This window comes from Mustela nigripes, chromosome 10, assembly GCF_022355385.1.
Source record: "Mustela nigripes isolate SB6536 chromosome 10, MUSNIG.SB6536, whole genome shotgun sequence".
Taxonomy (NCBI): Eukaryota; Metazoa; Chordata; class Mammalia; order Carnivora; family Mustelidae; genus Mustela; species Mustela nigripes.
The window spans coordinates 34,518,544-34,535,411 of NC_081566.1; the positions used below are offsets into that span (position 1 = coordinate 34,518,544).

The 16,868-nt window shown below is 41.7% G+C and overlaps 1 long non-coding RNA gene across 1 annotated transcript in view; it reads left to right on the forward strand.

The window, feature by feature from the left end:
* LOC132025565 (uncharacterized) overlaps positions 1-16,868 on the forward strand; it is a 47,867-nt gene that overhangs the window by 681 nt on the left and 30,318 nt on the right. The window contains exon 2 of the long non-coding RNA XR_009406645.1: positions 4,861-4,969. This is a non-coding gene — a long non-coding RNA (uncharacterized LOC132025565). The remainder of the gene's footprint in view (positions 1-4,860; positions 4,970-16,868) is intronic.

The window sequence follows — 16,868 nt, forward strand, 5'->3', positions numbered from 1 at the left end:
CACACTCGGTAATCTGAAAACAGCAAGTGGGAAATGGCCTAAGAAAACAGGTCAAGCAATACAGCAGGGAGTGACCATTGTTCATGCTATGTTTTGGGTGGGAATCACTTGCCTCGCCAGGGTACTCCTTATTCAGGGGGGACAGCTCATGCATTCCGCTTTGGGACTATTCTGGTCAGACGATGGGAGGAGAGAAAAATGCCAAAACAAAAACCAAGCGCCAGAAAACTAAATGATAGGGTGGTGGTTTTAAGAGAAAAGAGAAAAGTTTGTTAAGTATATTCCAGTGGTTTGCAAGACTAGCCACACATTAGAGTTACACGGGGGAGCTTTTAAAAAAAAAAAAAAAATCCAGAGGCTCAAGCTACACCTCAGACGAGTTAGATTAGAATCTCTGCGGAGGGGCGCCTGGGTGGCTCAGTGGGTTAAAGCCTCTGCCTTCGGCTCAGGTCATGATCCCAGGGTCCTGGGATCGAGCCCTACATTGGGCTCTCTGCTCAGCGGGGAGACTGCTTCCTCCTCTCTCTGCCTGTCTCTCTGCCTACTTGTGATCTCTCTCTGTGAAATAAATAAAATCTTAAAAAAAAAAAAAAAAGAATCTCTGGGGATGGGAAGGGGGCAGTAGGATTATTTAAAGAATTCCAGGTGATTACATTGGGCAGCACAAATCTATATAAGGCTGGTCAGAGTAAAGGTCTTCCCTCCCACCCACCCCGGTCTGGCTCTGTCCCTGTCAGAAACATGAAAGGACATTTATGGAAGGGCCAGTTACTCCTCTTCATGGAGAGTAACCCCAAGAACATTTCCCTTTAGTAATTCACCTGAGTCTGGTTAGCAGAGTCTATCCTCAGTTTCCTATCCCCTGCAATACCTTCCCTGGTTCAATGAAATCCTTGACTTGGAAATGCATCTTGGTCCATGGGTCAGATGTGGGGTATTTGTGGCATCTAGTCTTGATATTCTTTCCTAAATGTTTTTGATCACTCTTTTTCGGTTAGTAAGAGCTTTATAAGAAGGAAAATAACAGTTTTCTCTGTTTCTCTGGCTCATGTTTACTATAGAAAAATGAATAAACCTTGTATTACTGAGTGCTGGAACCAATTGTATAGGGATTCCAGGGAAGGAACTCTTATAGGTTTTCATGGAAACCTATCAGTATTAAGACATCCTAGAATTTAGAAGTTGAGGGACTTTTAAAATGATATAGTCTTGGGCCGCCTGCATGGCTCAGTCAGTTAAGCATCTGCCTTCAGCTCAGGTCAGGATCTCAGGGTCCTGGGCTCCTGCATCAGGCTCCCTGCTCAGCGGGGAGTGTGCTTCTCCCTCTCCCTCTTGTGCTCTCTCTCTCACTCTCTCTCAAATAAATAAATAAAATCTTTAAAAAAATAAAAAATAAAATTATCTAGCATGATCCTCTTATTTGATTTTAAAACACTTTGCTTTTACTTCCATATGTGATATAAAAAACACAAAGTATATCAGGGCCCAGCAGTGTTTTAGAATTGATACCAGATCTTTGTTTATTCTCCCATGACTTTATCCACCATTCCTTTCTGTTCCACCATGATAGGCTGGCAATCTTTATTCCTGCTTGAGCTCAGAGAATTGGTGTGAAAGGCAAAGTAGCATTATGGAAAAGAGCTGAAGGTCAAGGCCAGTTATGGAGCTGTTGGAAGACTTAACATCAAGGCCCATTAGAGCTCTCTGTTTATTAAGTGATTTTAAGTAATACCTTTTTATTCAGGAAAACAATGAGCTCTGGATAGTGTTTTTAAAAAAAGATCTCTAGCACCCAGTTTAGCTACACTAAGTGCTCTATACATTCACCTTCTCAAATATTTTGTTCTTGGTATTACTTTTTTTAAAAAAAGGAACTTTTCCGAGAATAACTGGGTGGGACTCTTTAGTCATACTATGACCACCCCCTCCCCAAAAAATTTCAACATTCTAGGCGTAAAGGGAAAGAAAGAAATCCACTACCATTTACTCAATTTAGAAAAAAGATCTGTGACAAAATTCTATGCATTAAGAAAAAAGAAATATGCAAGCCTGTAACTTACTGAGAATTATTTTAAATAATGGCTTCAATGTGTGGTGTTCTACTCATTTCATACACATGACACCATGTCACCAACACCATTTCACCAAGTGGAGATAATTGCTCACATATTACAGATGAGGAAAAAAACTGAAAAGCTAAGTAATTTTCCAAAATCCATGCAGCTAATAAGTGACCCAAGCCCGAATCTACACCAAGTTCGTCATTTCAAAATCTGGACTTCTCTATCTCTACACCACTAAGTTCTTTTCATTGGACCCACTTGGCGAAGGTTTCTTTTATGTAGAGGACACTGAATTCAGTACTTTGGGGGCTGCTTTGGGAACGCAGCTGCTTCTGGTGTCAGCAGTTGACCCAAGTCTTCCATACTTGATCTTCCAAAAGCGAGCTGTGTATTCTCATTGAGTTACTCTACCCCTTAAAGCCTCATTCTTACATTGACTAAGCAAGAATATGGGACTGAAAGAGCCTCTATAGAGCCTTCCAATTCCAACACAATAAGTTTATGTAATTAGGTCAAAAATATTTTTTAAGATAGCAGATAAGTGTATGACTTTGGCAGAAGTAAAGGAACATGGCTCTCACCCTGTCCCAGGAACCATACAACGACTAAATCAGAGACTTTTCATGAACTGGGAAGCACACTGCATTCAGAGGCATGTTAAGAATGTGCCAATACTTGTGTCCAAGCATCTATAATCTACTAGGGAGGCTTTAGGTGATCAATGAGGTGAGAATGCCATCTCCAATGTAGGGCGGGGTGGGGAGTCAAAAAGACCATGGTTATTGGTGTGGAGGAGGATAAGGGCCCAGGGATTCAGCTAAATGTGATGAATGAACATCAGTGCAAAGGGAGAAAATATGAAAGGTGATAAGAATGAGCACGTACTTGCAGTCAGGAAAAGATTAGTTGATGCCAAGAATAGTTAAAGGCTTAAGGAAGAACGTCGGAGAGCTCACTAGAGCAGTGGAAGAAGGGATTGAAGAGGCTGAGAGACATTCTGCCAAGAGATGTAAGAGCTTTAAACACGAGGCTTCATCCTTTTCTGCACCCCGGAAGCACAGAGGGACTGTAGACGATGTTAAGCAGGGAGGTCCAAGGTTAGCTGGGAAGTCACGCGCAAGATGGTGCCGTGGGAGTGACTGAGTCAGGAAAGACCCAACTTCCCTAACTGTGCGATTGTTCAGGCTATTAAGTGTGGAGAACGGAAATGTCTTTAGTTTTAGTTTTCAAATGAATAAATCTATGTAAAGAAACAGTCTTGTTACGCTACCAAACCCCTGACATAATTACTATAACCACGTAAGTGTTCCTGTCTGTCCTGATCAAAAGTGTTTTGAAGGAAGAACCCACAGAATTTGCTGAGTGATTAGATAAGGAAAAAGAGGGGGGAAGGAGCGTTAAGGATGACTCAGAGGTTTGGTGTCTGTGAGATGAGGGGCCCTTTTTAGAAGAACCACCCATTCCTGAGTCAAGAGGGAATTCAGGGAAGAAATAACCAATTTGGCTGCACAGTGGCTCAATGTCAACTCCCTTGGCAGGGGTCCGTGTGCAGATCGGTGTACAGCACAAGACTGGCAAACAGGGAGACTGAGGCAGATCCTGGATGAGACAGGGCTGTGGGCAAGGGGACCAAGGGAGAGAGTGTGAACTGAAACTCACAAATAGGCAACCCCCACATTGGAGTAGAGACAACAAAAGCGGAAGGAGAGGGGAGGGGAAAAGGAAGAGGATAGTGCAATTTCCTGAAAGCCCAGAGATACAAAACCGTGAGCCAAATATGATCACTCTAGTTGCATGTGAGGCAATTGGTGTTCAGGGAAGTTAAGTAACTGGTCCCAGACCCTAAGGCTGGTGGGGGTGGAGCTTGGCTTAGGTTCTTAGACCCTCTGTTACATTGCTCAGGCAGTGTCTCATCCGGGAAGCCTCCCCTGCTTACAGTGTCAGACCCAGTCCCTTCCTCTACACTACCCAAAGTACTCCATGTGTCGGTCAGTCCTCCCGTCCAAGAGATCCATCTGTTTTCATATTCGCATTCCGAACTCGGCCTCGAAACGATTCCCAACTAATTTTAACATGGCCGAGGAAAAACAAAAAACTTTCTATTGAGGTATTTTGCCATGCAGCTGCAAATGAGGGCAGCTGCACTCTGCAGAGTAAGTGGCGTACTTTTAATTAATTAATTAATATTTAAAATTTTTTATTATGTTCAGGTTGCTACCACATAGTACATCATTCATTTTTGATGTGGTGTTCAATGATTCATTTATTGCATACGACACCCAGTGCTCATCACAACACGTGCCCTCCGTAATACCTAGCACCCTGTTACCTTATCCCCCTGCCCATTCCCCTCTGAAACCCTCAGTTTGGTTCCCGGAGTCCAGAGTCTCTCATGGATCGTCTCCCTCTCTGATTTCTCTGCCTTCAGCCTCCCTTCCCTCCCCCCCCCCCCCCCCCCCCCCCCCCCCCCCCCCCCCCCCCCCCCCCGTAGTCCTCCTCCCCCCTCCATAAGTCCCACCAATGAGTGAAACCATATGGTAATTGTCTTTCTCTGCTTGACTTACTTCACTCAGCATAATCCCCTCCAGTTCCATCCATGTGGATGCAAACAGAGGGTGTTCATCCTTTTTGGTAGCTCAGTAATTATTCCTATATGTAAATTCTATATGTAAATTGTGTATTTAAAAAAAAAAGTAGCAGACCCCTATTTCTCCTGAAGGAAGGTCATTCTCCAGGACTTCGCTAAAAAGGTTATCCGCCCACTACAGCCCATATCGCGTTTGTTTTTTCTCACTAGGTCAACGTTCAGCAGTCCCCAGTAAAGTGGCCTAATATGTGACATTTTCATCTGCCCTGCCCTGGGCTTCCCGTTGACCAACGGAAGTGTAATGCCTGACTCACGTAAGGTAATGCTTCTTTGCCAAGCCCTAATTTTCTGAGGTTGCAATGAAATTTTGCTGAAGTAGAGGAAGTGGTGGCAGGAGCCAGAAAAAATTATGTGGGGTGTGTGTGTGTGTGTGTGTGTGCGCGCGCATGCATGCGCTATATGTATGTGTATTTGTGTGTGTGTGTGGTGTATGTATGTGTAAATGTGAGTGTGTGGAGTGTGTGTGTGTGTACCATATGTATGTGTATTTGTGTGTGTGGTGTATGTGTGTAAATGTGAGTGTGTGGAGTGTGTGTGTTTATAATATGTATGTGTATTTGTGTGTGTGCTGTGTATGTATGTGTAAATGTGAGTGTGTGTACCATATGTATGTGTATTTGTGTGTGTGCGGTGTATGTATGTGTGTGAATGTGAATGTGTGTGAATGCTATATGTATGTGTATTTGTGTGTGTGTGGTGTATGTATGTGTGTAAATGTGACTGTGTGTGTGTGTGTGCGCGATGGGTGACAACACAGCACAGGGACAGAGTGGGTGGCTTTGGGAGTCAAACTGACTTCATCTGCATTAGTCGGGCATTACTGACTTTCTGTGTGGTCTGGTTTTCAAACCACTCTGTACCACACATTCCTCATTCATAAAACAGGTGTGATAGAATTACCTACGTCCTCGAGTTTCTGTGAAGGATAAATGAGATAACATATGTAAGCTTTTGGTGTGTGGCTTGGCATACAGTAAATACTCAACAAATATTAGCAATAATTGATGGCAATGACTGACGCGAATGAACACTTCATAGACCAGAACCTGCCCCCGCTTCTCATCTAATCTAGAAAAAGGGACATGTCATGGCACAGAATCTGAAAAATCTATAAGAGAAGTAGAAAATATGCAGATGCTGGTTGTGATGAGATGCTGATAGTGATGAGATCATTCATTCTCCTGATGCTCTCCCCACCCAGTAGAATTTGTTCTTTGGCAAAGATAATAAGGTCATTTGCAAAGGTTCAGATTTGTTTACGCATTGTCCACTTTCCCTCCCTCCACTGTAGTCCATCTGCATTCTGTTTGCCTTGATTTATGATCTTTCAAATTAAGAAGCAGAACTACCTACACTCATGAGAATCGTGCAAGGATAAGGAGAGAAGAAAGAAATTTGCATTTAAGGATCATGTACTATGAGCTCCTAGTTTGAGACCTAACCTCCCTGCTTACCCATTACCTCAATGCCGTGAGGAATCTATTATCACATCCACTTTGACTTGAAGAAACAGTGGTTCAGAGGGAAAATGACTAGACCAAAGGATGTAGACAGCTAAGCCAAGATTCGAACCCAGGTCTAAGTAGCTCTGAAATTATGTTCCTCCCACCACGTGTGTCCCCTTATAGTTGTCGGTGCATAATTAAGGCTAAATGTGTCCTTGATGTGTCTCAGGAGTATTCATTAGTGGGTAAATATTTTCCTACCACTTTTCTGTCAGTTGTCAAATGAAAGTCATTTGCCCAAATGATGAGCACTTCCCTGGGATAAATTGTTCTTTCTTTCTTTCCTTTTTTTTTTAAGATTTTATTTATTTATTTGACATACAAGTAGGCAGAGAGGCAGGCAGAGAGAGAGGAAGAAGCAGGCTCCCTACTGAGCAGAGAGCCCGATGCGGGGCTCAATCCCAGGACCCCAGGATCATGACCTGAGCCGAAGGCAGAGGCTTCAACCCACTGAGCCACCCAGGTGCCCCTAAATTGTTCTTTCTGATACAAAGTCAAACAGGTTGCGATAAAGAAGACCGTTCACTTCGAGCAAACAATAATTGCAATTAGTCTTGGAAATGGTACTCTTTTCCTCAAGAGGAGGAAAAGACCACGTCCACCTCTGAGAATTCTGTGATACTCATTTCTCCCTCCTGTACGTCACTACTCGTGTTTCAGAGCACTCAGATTCTCCTTGCTGGTACTTTCTTGGTTTATTCTGACATGTATAGGCTAATTGAGGTTCAAGTCTATAACCCAGGGAGATTTGAACTTATTGAGGGCAAGTATAATGTCTAATTTATCTTTCTATCTTTTACTTTCTAGTGTAATACCATGCACAGTGTAGGCACTGAATAAATGGTAAATTATAGTTATTAATCTGTCTTTATGACTTTAGGATTTATGGACTCATTCAATAAAATATTAACATCATCCCTAAAGACATTATTTCAACCTCTGGCCATTTTTCTTTCTTACTTCATAGTTAGGTAAGCTTTCCCTACCAGATCAGAATTTTAATATGTAGAAAAGAAAGAATCTCCTGGGAGTAAGGAGCCTATATACAGTGATTCTGAGTTTATATAGGAAATATATGGAAGTGAGCTCATTTTCATATTCATCACCTGCCTCTCTAATTCAAACCTGCTTTACCTCAAAGAATGGTACCATTATCCACCTTCCCCTCGGTGCCTGCACATCTGTTGCTTGAAGACATTTTACAGAAGAAGATATTGGAATGGCTCAAATAAGCACAAGGAAAGAAAAAAGTTCAACATGGTCATTCATCAGGGAAATGCAAATCAAAAGCACAGTGAGTTACTACTAAATACCCACTAGAATAATGAAAATTTTAAAAGACTGAAAAAAATCTAGGTATTGGGAAGGATACAGAACAACTGAAATGACTCCCATTCCTTGCTGATGAGAATATAAAATGATACAACCATTTTGGAAGATACTTTGGGGACTTCTTATAAAGTGAAACAGATACCTTATGACCCAATGGTTACATTTCTGAGTGTTGACCCAGGGAGTAAGAACATGCCTCCAAAAGACTTGCACATAAATGTTTATAGCAATTTTATTCATAATAGCCACAAGTGAAAACAATTCACTTGTCCATCAACAGCTGGAAAGATAAACCAGTTGTTGTACTTCCATACTCTGGAACTTCTGTACAATGACTCAGCATTGAAAAGAAACATATTAGGGATCTACAAAATTTGGACAGATCTCAAAACTTCCTGAGCAAGAGATGCTAGACACATGAGAATATATACCATATGATTCCATTTATGTGATCTTCTAGAACATACAAGACTAATGAACAGTGGCAGAAATCAAATTAGTGACTGTTTGGAGTAAGGAGTATAAAAGGGTAGGAGGACTGACTACAAAAGGGTGAGAGGAAACTTTGGGGGCGCAACGAAAATATTCTTTCTATATATTGGTTGGGGTTGGGTTATATTATATTTCTAAACATTTATCAACACTCATCAAACTGAATAAATGTCTATCCATATGAGAATGGATAAAGAAGATGTGGTACCTATGTACAATGGAATAGTATGCAGCCACAAAAAAGGATGAGATTCTGCCACTTGTGACAACGTAGATGGACCTAGAGCATATAATGTTAAATGAAGTCAGACTGAGAAATACGAATACCATATGATTTCACTTATATGTGGAATCTAAAAAAAAGCATAAACAAAAAGCAGAATCAGAATGATAAATACAGAGAACAAACTGATGGTTGCCAGAGGGGTGGGGGTGGGAGGACGGGCAAAATGGGTGAAGGAGAGTGGGAGATACAGGCTTCTAGTTGTGGAAGGAGTGAGTCATGGGAATAAATTAATAAGAAATATAGTCAGTGATATTGTAATAGTGCTATATGGTGACAGTTGGTAGCTACACTTGTGGTGAACAAAACATAATGTATAAACTTGTTGAATCACTACATTGCACCCCTAAAAGTAATGTTACATTGTATGCCGACCATATTCAAGTAAAAAAAAAATAATGTTTCCATTTGTAATTTGTAATTCCAGTCTGTAATTCCATTTATGTAAATTACACCTCAAAAAAGTTGATTTAAAAAAAAAACACACACAAAATAGGGGCGCCTGGGTGGCTCAGTGGGTTAAGCCTCTGCCTTCACCTCGGGTCATGATCTCAGGGTCCTGGGATCGAGGCCCACATTGGGCTCTCTGCTGATTGGGGAGTCTGCTCCCCCCCCCCCGCCTGCCTCTCTGCCTACTTGTGATCTCTCTCTCTTCTCTCTGTCAAATAAATAAATAAAATCTTAAACAAACAAACAAACAACAACAACAAAAACACAAAATGAATTCCAAGACTTTGGTTCTGGAATTTGTGGGCTTTAGCCAGAAAGCACCAAGTAAGTTATTATGCCAAGGACAGCACAATCCAACATACTTTTCTTCTTTTTGCCCCCTAATTCAGTAAATCAGTTTTAAGTAATGTTAACCTTGCTTATGAAATAGTCTTAGTCTATATGGAACAAGATTAGTTGGTTTTGCTGACTCCCAAAAAACTGAATTATTACATATATACAAGGAAATTGATAGGACAAAAAAAAAATTTTTAAGCATGTTAGATCAACCTTTTGATTTGGATGGTATAACCCTGGTTGTTTACTATATTCTGAGAAGCACAGGATCAGATCAGAGGGCCCACCATTACCAGGACAACCATGGAACCTTCCAGGATGACTTTGCACCAAACGAGAACCAAGGAGATTCCATTATCCGTATGGTTTCCACCCCAGTCTGCTTTGTCCACTCCATCTGAGGGGCTGGTGATGTTTTCAGAGCAAGTGAGGAAAGTTTCTGGCTCTTTTGCAAATGACCTCTCCCTTGCTCCCTGAATCACACTAAATCGTGTGCCTGGATAATGTGGAGGACGGAAGTGATGACAGCAACAATTAAGATATGTATGAGACACTTAATGGCCCCTGGGGAATTTTTCATTGACATCCCAGTTAATCCGCAGATGCAGTCTGTGAGGTAGTTGTTAGGACCATCTCCCAGCAAATTTCAAGCATTGTAACTAGTCCAAAGTCATACATCTGGTAATGATCAGGGCAAAACTTGAACCCAAATCATCTGACCTCAGATTTGGTGCTTTGTGCATCAGGCCCTCACACTTCACAACACACTAGAAAATGAAAAGCTGACCCCTGTAGGCACCAGGGTTCACTTGCCACCAGAATTTTCACTGCTGTTGCCAGGGCTACTAACTGGCTTAGATATCTCTTCTTAATGATGTCTACCATTTCTATTAATTCAGAATTTTCAAACAGCAATGTGATGAATTAAAAATAATTGCATACTTCAGAATGTACTATGTGCACACTCCTAGTGAACTTAAATGTAGATACATATAAATAAGTTTAAATGCAACATAAAAACACACAAATATAGGTATAACTATAGTGTGCTTTTGATGTTAATTACCAGCCCTAGTTTGCTTCCTGAGATGTTTTCTATGCTCTGGTTAATTTCCCCAGAGTCATTATCAGTCCTCCTTCAGGTGCAGTAGTGTGGTTAAAAAACGGTCATTTTGTTGCCTCACTAAAGTTTTGCTATTTAACTGTTGCATCCCCATGTAAATAGAAGTTATGTTTAACCTGGTCATTTTTTTTCATTGTCCATTGTTTTTCACAGAGATTTTTTTTTAAAAGATTTTATTTATTTATTTGACAGAGAGAAATCACAGGTAAGCAGAGAGGCAGGCAGAGAGAGGAGGAAGCAGGCTTCTCGCGGAGCAGAGAGCCCGATGCGGGGCTCGATCCCAGGACCCTGGGATCATGACCTGAGCCGAAAGCAGAGGCTTTAACCCACTGAGCCACCCAGGCGCCCCTTCACAGAGATTTTTATCTACGAAACAAGCCTAAGGAGGTAATTCATAATATAGAAAAAAGATCTTAAGCAGATAGATAACACTATGTAAAAAGAAAATTTAGAATGTGCTTAAATGCCATTATATTTAGGGGAGCAGTTGGGTGGCTCAGATGATTAAGCCTCCAATTCTTGATTTTGGTTCAGGGTATGATCTCAGGGTTCTGGGATCGAGCCCCAGGGTCGATCGGGTCCACGTTCAGCACGGATGGAATCTATTTGACTTTCTCTCCCTCTGTCCCTCCTCCCCCCTTACTAAATAAATAAACCTTTTTTAAAAAATAACATTATGCTTGGTTAAATACCTTTAGGACACATGCTCACATTATTGAATGCTATATAATTATTCAGAGTTATGTATACAAGTAAATTTGTAACAGATTATGAAATGTTTTCTTTTTCTTCTTTTTTTCTATTTCCCATATTGAGCATATATTACTATTCATTCTAGAAATCTTTATTTTCATTTTAAAAGAAATCCTAGGGGCACCTGGGTGGCTCAGTGGGTTAAAGCCTCTGCCTTCGGCTCAGGTCATGATCTCAGGGTCCTGGGATTGAGCCCCACATTGGGAGGGTCTCTGCTCGGCGGGGAGCCTGCTTCCTCCTCTCTCTCTGCCTACTTGTGATCTCTGCCTGTCAAATAAATAAATAAAATCTTTAAAAAAGAAAAGAAAAGAAAAGAAAAGAATTCCTATCAGCTGACTCAAGATAACAATTGTGAAGTATTTGATTATTCTGGGGTATAAATTGTTTGAATCTAGTAATGTGAACTTATTTTTAAAAAAGCAGATCATGCTATCTAAATTGCTTACAATTTAGCTGCATTTTAATAATATCTTGTTCCATAATTTCTAGTTTGAAAATCTTTCTCCTTGGTATCCTAGAGTTGAGAATTACTCTGATCTGATTTTTTTTCATTTAACACCTCTATCTCCTACAGGGTAGTCACCTGGATGCACTGTGTTTCAGAAGGGTCCTTGAGGTCCAACTGCTTTACATAGCTTTTCAACCTGTTCTGCCATTTTCAGTCCAAAGCCTCCCCACCATCCTCAGAGGTTCTTGGTGCCTCCAACTTATCAGCTTTTCTGAAGTTCTTCAGCATGAAAGACAGGCTTCTCCCTATATAGGCAGTTAGGCTTCTCCTCCCTGCTAAATCAGTAACCATTCAAACACCTTCCTGTATCTCCTTACCCATTGTCATTCTCTCGTGTTCCTAAGCCTTTGAAAAATTACTGTCATTTTAGTGGAATTTGGGGAAAAAGTAGAAATAAACATGAATATTTATTTTTCACCATTTTAAACCAGAAGTCCCTGTCAATACATGGATAGATAGATAGATAGATAGATAGATGATAGAGTCACAGCTTAACCATCTCATGTGATGCTATTACCACCTAAAGAACAGAGACCAATTTATCAGCCAATATTTATTTAGCATCTGGCTAGGAACTTTGAAAAAAAAACTGGATGTCAATTTAAAATGCAGAACAGAAGTATAAATCGAAATTTTTTTTTGAAGATTTTATTTATTTATTTGACAGACAGAGATCACAAGCAAGCAGAGAGGAAGGCAGAGAGAGTAAGGGAAGCAGGCTCCCTGCTGATGCGGGGCTCGATCCCAGGACCCTCAGGACCTGAACCGAAGCCAGAGACCTGAACCCACTGAGCCACCCAGTCGCCCCCCAAAATTTTTGTTCCTAGGGGAAAAAAAACACATCTGTCTAGTAAGGTTAGCTGTAAATCAGTTCTTCTCTTTTAAATGGCTTGGGAAGTCGGCTGTTCTTATCCCCAGTATTACCTAAAATGCAAACCAGAGAGGGAGACAAACCATAAGAGACTCTAAACTCTAGGAAACAAACAGAGGGTTGCTGGAGGGGAGGTGGGTAGGGGGATGGGGTCAGTGGGGGATGGGCATCAAGGAGGGCATGTGATGTGATGAGCACTGGGTTTTCTATGCAACTGATGAATCACGAAACTCTACCTCTAAAGCTAATAATACACTATGTTAATTACTTGATTTTAAATTAAAAAATAAAAGTAATAAAAATAAGTAAAATTCAACAAGTTGCATCAATATTTGTCCTCTGAAAAGCCCACTAACTCATGAGTTATAAAAGAAAACCACAATGGGCACAGGGTGGCATACGGAAGTGTCAGATTGCTACATTGCGCACCTGAAACTAATATAGTTCTGTATGTGAATTAACTGGAATCAAAATAAAAACTTTAATTAAGTAAAAAGAAAGAAAGTCTTGGCGGTCTGGCCCTGTTTCTCAGTACAATCACACAAAAAATGCTAATTCAAAGTCCAGGGTCTAATGAATCTAACAGTACTTCAGGGAGTAGACAGGACTCGTTTTTATGCATTAATTTAGCAACCATTCCTTGTACCCCCACTTTGTGCCAGGAACTGGGCTGGCTGGCCCTTTGATGGGAATATTTCCTGTGCGTAAATAGGGCTCCATGGGGGGCCTTCTTTCTCTAAAGCAGCCAATCCAGAAGGGTCCCCGGGGATCACAGGTGCTCTCTCTGGGCACAGAGCACAAAAGTTTATACCTCTGTAGAAATTTCCACCATTCCAAATATGTGATGAGTTTGAGCTTCCAAAAGGGAATTCCAAATTAAGAATTTTTCTGGGATGATAACAGCATGTACTTAATAAACAAATCAAGTTCTTCGAGAAGTGCCAGTAGTTGTTATCTAGTAGCTCCATAGAATAGCTGTCTATTCCTCATGGACCAAGACCGGAATGTTTAAAAGAAATGTGAGTTCTAGTGGGGATGATGCAATCTGAAGTCAATTTCATCCTTATTTCTTCGAGCCAAAAGCCAACTGACCATTTCCAGGGCAGGAGTCCCTCAAAGTCCCACCGACTGTGGGTGGCAACATCAGTTCGGCCATGTTTGGATTGAAGAAAATCTGAATATGGATAGTATTTCCAGAGGAAGTCTTTTCTGCTGTGAAGGATCCATAATATCTACTGTATTTTCAGGAGGAGCAGATAAAATAGAGAGACGTGGCAGACTGGCGGCCTGTAGGCTGGACCCAACGCTTCGTGTGCACTCTTGCCTCCCCTCGGGTCCCGGATCCCAACCTACCTCTCCCGCTCTGGGACATTCTTCCAGCAATTGTCTCCCCCTCTCACCTGCATTCTTAGCTTTTTCTCTCAGTTGGATCTTTCTAGTAGCAGATTCTGTTGTCTCCACCTCCAAACACATCACAAATCTCACTCAGTGTTCCCCTACCGGTCTTGTCATTTCTAGCTAGCGTTACTACAGTAGCGTGGTCTTGGGTCGCCTCACTCCTTCCCTGACTCTATAGAAATGTGCTTTCAACATGGCGAGCACAGAGCCCCTCCTCAGCTCCAGTGGACCAGTGGTTCCTCATCTCACCCAGGAAAATGGCCCAGACCCTCACTGTGGCCAATAAAGACCCAGGAGCATCATGTCTTCCTTTACTTCTCCACTCTATCTTTCCAGACTCTTCCTGGAGGTCTCACTGCATCTGCTGCCCTGGCTTCTTTGAATTCACTGGGCTTTGCCAACCTCAGAGACATTTGTTGTTCTTTTTCATGTGAATATGAAAGTAATTATCCAAGTGGCTGGCTCCTTCACTTCCCTAAGCCTTTTACTCAGACCTTTCTTTCTCAGGAAGGCTTTTCTCTGCTACCCTATTTAATATTGCTGTCCACTCCAACATCATGGATCCTGCACTCCTGCTTTCTGCGTCTTTCATGCTTACTTCCCCAACTAACAGACTATATATTTTCCTCATTTCCTTGTCCCCTTTCTTGAACTGTAAACTTCATCCAAACATTCACAAACAAAAAGGGATTTTTGTCTCCTCTACTCACTGCAAAGTCTGCAGATCCTAGAATAGTGCCTGGTGCATAGTAGGTGCTCAACACACAGGGTTTTTTGAATCTGGAAATTTCCCATGAAACACCATGTTTATAATCTTTTCGGCCTTGTCAGAAAATTGGGCAACAGGGAAACCGCCTGGAGTGGCTCCTGGCTGTTTCCTCTGGTTGATACTTTCTCTCCACCACTCCCAGTGTCTATCATCAGCTGCGGAAGGTGTCTTATCTGATTCTGCAGCAACACCCCACTTCCATCCTACTCCTGTTGATAAGGGAAAATACTTTCTCTTTTTCTTTCTTTCTTTTCAACAAAGACTGATTTTCTAAGTAGCAAGAAGGAAATGACAGAGAAAATATAGTTTCATTTGTGTCTGTTTCATGGATGCTGTCAAGTTCATCTCGGGTCTCTCAGGCTAAGCATTTCTGTGCTCCTGAGTTCTGTTCAGGATCTTCTTACGAGGCCTCTGTCCCTGCTTTCCTGGGACTCACTTCTGAGTTTCAGACTCACAGAACCCCTACTTAATAGAGACCACTGCTGGGAATTTTCAGAATCATCTCAAATCTATCCTGTGAAAGTATTATTTGCATCTCCCTCCCTAACCAGCAATTCTCACACCGTCTTCTTAATCTTGCAACCAAAATTGTGCCTCCTCCAGTGTTTCTCATGATAATGAATGGCCCCCACCCAACACCAAGTAAACATGGGCCAGACTCCTGCGGTCACCGTGGAATTCCTATACTTTTCTTTCATATTTTCCGTGTACATTTCCACCAACAAATCCCAAGAGTTCTACCTTCTAAATGTCTTCTAGTCTCCTCTCTCCCTTTTCCTTTACCCCACAAGTGTGGGGTTTTGTTCCCCCCTTTTGGAATCATTTCTTAACTGATCTTCTGGCCTGGAGTTCTCCCAACCCTCATCCCTGCTCTTCTCAATCCATGTTATCAGCGTTGCCGTCTGAATAAAACAACGTAAAATCCTACGTAGCCTTGACTTTCTATAGATTAGAATCCAAACTCCTTAGCATGGCATTCAAGGCCCTTCAGGATGAACTCCCTCCATACCTTCACCTTGATACAAGCCGCTTCTTCCCTACACACACACGATGCTAAAGCCCAGGTAACCTCCTGGTTCTTTGCCGTGTGCTGTGTTCTCTTCCATCTCAACTACGAGGCCCTCGCCTAACATGTTCTTACTTCAGGATGCAGGCTAACTGTTGTCAGGTTCAGGAAATTTCCCACGGCCCTCCCATGGAGACATATAATACTTTGTACGATATCCTATCACCGCCCTTAACAAAGATCTGTAATTATTTCTAAGAGACCATGGCCTCTTAAGGAGAAAGATCGGAAGTTAGTTACCTTTATGTCCCTAGCAACTAACTTTATCTAGCCATGCGTGATGTATAAGATATACTCAGTAAACTTACAAATGGGTGAATCTGTCAAGGACAGAGATTTGCTTCAATTCTCTCTCCTTTCTTTAGAACTTTGTTCCAGGGCTTGTGTACATAAGAGCCATCAGCTCATAGGCTTATAATCATACCATATCAGATTATTGAGCCATAAATTAATGCTTAATGTCTCAGTCTTTCCTAGGAATTGTGAGTCACAGGACCTGGGTGTAGTACATTATATATGTGTCGTAATATATTCCAGGGCTGCACAAACAAGTAAACTGGTCTATCCAGCACAGAGCAGAACGAGGGAGAATCTCAAACTAGTGTGAACTCAACAGGCAGGAAACATGACCTCAAGAAAATATGCAAGCAAGGGAACAAAATATATGCCATTTACAAGATACGAAATCATTTTTGATTTAAATTTTTCTTCTTAAAGAAAAAGTTAACAGTATCAACCCAACCTCACCAAGTCCCTGGTTTCTATAGTAAATAACATGTTTGTTATGCATGTTAGTTTCAGATAATTTCTCTTCCAACCACATTCTCCCCGACAGAGATTGTTCCATTTAGCAACGCTGTCCCCGGCTTTCTGCTCAATGTCAGCGGCAGACTTCTCTTCACCACAGCCCTTGATCTGTTGAAGACTGGCATACTCACAGGCTTCTTCTCCATCCAACATCCACCCATTTTTCTGGATGATATCATATCCATATTTGCCATTCTGGGCATTTATTTCCTTGACATATTCCTTTCCAACGACTTCTATTGCAGCCACCCCTTCCCATAGAAACACCCTGGGACTTGTCACCACCCCGAATTGCTCCGGCTGCAAAAAACATTTTTTCAGACATCAGACTCTGAACGTAACGTTGAATCAATCTCTCTCAATCTACAGTTTTTGTCCTCACTGAGACCTCCAACTCACTGATCCCTCTGCTTTCTACGCCGCCCCCTCGGCTTCTGTCCGTCTTCATTCTTTCCTTTCCTGTTG